The following is a 3776-nucleotide window of genomic DNA, read 5'->3' as shown; positions in this document are numbered from 1 at the left end:
GGCGCGTGGTTTCCATAGCAACAATGCAAAAAATTATTTTTTGCTTGCTTTTTTCTATCAGACTCTGTTCTGAAAATTTATATACGAGTTTTAACCAAATCTGTTTCTATGCCACTTTCCACATTTTTTTAACAAAATGCTCGATGCTTGCTGATTTTGACTCTTAAAACTTTTAAGAAGATACCCCACCATTTCTCCAAAAATATAGTCCGTGCTAGTTTTCAAACAAAGTTTACCATTTCCATTTTAAATTGTACAATTATAATGAGGAAAGAAAAATATGATTTTTTATATGTAAATCTCTTACACCTAAATATATAAGACATACAAGCAAATTTACTTAAAATAATTCATCTACTCACAAACTAAAGAAAATGCTTCCTTAAGATAGGACAATTTTGATATAATCAAAAGAAGCAAACTATGCAGCATTCAATTCAGATGGAAATGAATTGTCAATTCGATTTCCTTAAAGTTTGTAGTACATTTTTTCCTTAAATTTAGAAATTGATTTTAGCCTACCTGAAAAAAGTCACCTGAAGTTTAAACGTTTCAAACCAAATATACACCAAGAAAGATAGACTGCACCGTTAAGGCAAAGAAATCAGTTGAGATCCAGGCATGGGAGCTACAATGAACAGAATGAATTAACCTGTAAAATTATCTCAAATAAATACTGAGATAAGGGGGCCCTATAAAGGTAATTTGAAATTTTAATATGTCCCTTGGCCACTTTCCAAAAGTATATATTTGTGCGATGATCGATTCCTTAGACACCTTTAAAGTTTCAGTTATTTTACTGACATGTATTAGATACCATAAAGAAAATTGAATATTTTGTAAAACAGTTTTCAGATTAAATAAAAAAAAATGCCAGGATTGTCCGGTAAAATAGTGGACATGTTGTCTAGCGTGAAAAATACTCATCGCTGCGTTCTGAATTTTGTCACTTCTATATAGTACATTTCTTTTGAATATACATAGCAAATTTCAAATAGAAATATGCATAAATCAACAAATTATGATTTTTTTTATATTTAAGGAATAACTGTCTAGATCGAAAACTATGCCAAGGACATCAACAATATTGGGGAACATGGGATACTTTGCATAACAGGCGACTTAGTAGATTTGAAATACACTAGGCAACCCATGTTATCTTCCTTAGCCCTGTCCCATGACGTCAAATTTTACAATAAAAAAAAGTCCCATGAAAGACAAACCAAGTTTAATGATTTTTTAGTTACTGTAGCCAAATATCACGATTGATATAATAAACAACAAATGAATTTTAAATTATGATCAAATCAATCTTGTTAACTTTAATTATATATGTGACTTAGATTTACTTTTCCGGAAGCACGATCACGTTTATAGGCCCGAGGAGGCTTCTACGCCGCCATATTGAATGTAATGTTGTAGTTGATGAAACGGGAGTTGTTCAACATGCTCAGGATTGGGAACGGATTTTTGTGGATGTTAAATTAACAGAGGAAGCTGAGTTGCTCAATAAGTCGGATAGTAATGACTGAGGGACGATATCTGTATCAGATCTATGTGGCGATGTCGATTTCCCCACGTGGTTCTAAGATAGGCTGTTTACCGTGTCTATGGAAGAGTTCTCGGTCTTCTGAGGCCTCGGTGATACTTAGTAGTGGACTGGTGACTTGCTTTTGATCCGGAGATAATTCATAATTATTGTGTTTGTAAAAATGTATATCATATCTTATTACTTGGAAAACAATTAAACAAAACATATATTTCTTCTTCAGTGTATTTATAAGCCAGTCATATACCAAAAGTATACATGCATGTTGACATTTGACCTTTCAGTAGTATTTCAATATAGAGAAATTCACATGCCACAGAAATCGCGGAAAAAATTAACAAGATTCACCTTTGTAGTGTTTATCATAGGGAAAACAATTGGAAATGAAAATTTTATGCTTTGCTATCGCCAAAGGGAGCACGGATGATAACGTCAAAGTGTCTAAAACAGTGTTACTTTCCAACTTTGCGATAAAAATAAGGTTGGATTAGTCCAACTGAACATTAGGAATTTCAATGATGCACCTTATTTAATCTTCATAAACTGTTGAGGAACCAATTTGCATGCACAAACGTGCAATCTTCTGATGATTGGATAGTAAGTTACGGACAATATTTCCACCATCATTCAACTTATAGAAAATCTTCAGTGACAACGTCTTTTGCTATTACAATTACAGCAATTATCCGTATGATTTGTATTACCCAGGGACTCGAACAAGACAGACTTCACTAATAAAACTCCCTTTTCAATTCTTTACTAAAGATATCTTGATTTATTTTTTTTTTTCTTTTGTAATGATTTTAAGTCTCTTAATGGGTTACTACACCATCTAAATCAAAACTGAACGGTTCTCCGGTGCTCCGTAACGTCATCAAATGTCACAATTTTCGGGTATTGTGTTAACCATTTTCCCATTTCAGAAATGCTCAGGAAACTGTCGAAAATTAACAAATGCTTTAAATGTTTTAAGAAGACGACAGAATTAGAACCGAATAAGGATTATTTTTTGATATAGCCTTATCCATTTTAATCTTTTATTTCGAATCAATACTCACGTATTCTACAATAAAACCTCTGTTTTCTTACCGTGCGCAGTAGGACCGTACCACGTGCACATACAACCTTAATAAACTCTTCATTTTTATCTGTATTTTATCACAAAAATTATGATGCACTTAAAAATGATGAATAGGGTAAATCCACCATGCATCGGACACATACCTTGTTTCGGACAACTTTAGGCCATAAACTCCCTTTCAACTTAATACTGAAGAAGCACAAATTTTCGTGGGCAAAAAATTTCGTTGTTTTGTCATCAAAAATAATTTCGTGTGCATTTAATTTCGTTGTTTTAAAACTAACCCTATTCAATATATAGTCAGATAAAATTTCGTGTGGGATTTAATTTCGTTGAATTTTGTTAACAAAGAAATAAACGAAATTTAATCCCCCACGAATATTTGTGCTTTTAAAGTAGTTCCATGTATTTATTTGTTTCTGTCTTGAAGCTGAAGATTTAATTTTTTTAATGATACCGATTGTTATTACCATGTTTTGATAAAGATACACCGAGAATGGCCTTGAATTTACGTCATATTTTACAGCATCAAAGGGGAATAACCAGGAATTTATGATTATGCAATTTTTAGAGTTATAGTTCTTTAAATTCGACATTAATGCAACAAGTCAGATTTTGGGGAATTTTGTCAAAGATTGGTAATTTTACATAAATATTTCACTTCATTGTTCGTATAGTTCTGTTTAGAGCTAGGTTTTACTAATATGTTCATTTCTCCTTTCATCGGACACAAATTAACCATGCATCGGACATTTTCCGGTGAAAAGGTAAGCACTACCATTTTCATACAGAACCCAAATGACAGCTGTTTTTTTGCGGAAATAGAAAATAAAAATTCTATATTTTCAATCAAAATACAATTTATCGATATATGACGTCTAAAATCTGTCTCAATTTATTTCTGCAAACAAGAGTATGATAGCCCATGAGAAAATGGCGCGAATTACCGCATTACAAGTGTTTTAACGCATTTCTAAGGCAGAGTGAGATATTTTGAATCGTTCTACATTTGTGCAACTATATCGTCAATTAAATTTAAGATGAGGGTTATTTCTTAGATAAAAGATAAAAATATATCCATATCAAGGACTTTAAAGCACTGTAATAAGGTATGATATTTTCTTGATTCAAATACCCTCTGTCCGA

The sequence above is a fragment of the Saccostrea cucullata genome, unplaced genomic scaffold, assembly GCF_032062105.1.
Source record: "Saccostrea cucullata isolate Sc308-1 unplaced genomic scaffold, CSIRO_AGI_Scuc_v1 ctg3789, whole genome shotgun sequence".
NCBI lineage: Eukaryota > Metazoa > Mollusca > Bivalvia > Ostreida > Ostreidae > Saccostrea > Saccostrea cuccullata.
The sequence above is the reverse complement of the archived record's forward strand: the minus strand, read 5'-3'. Positions refer to the sequence as shown.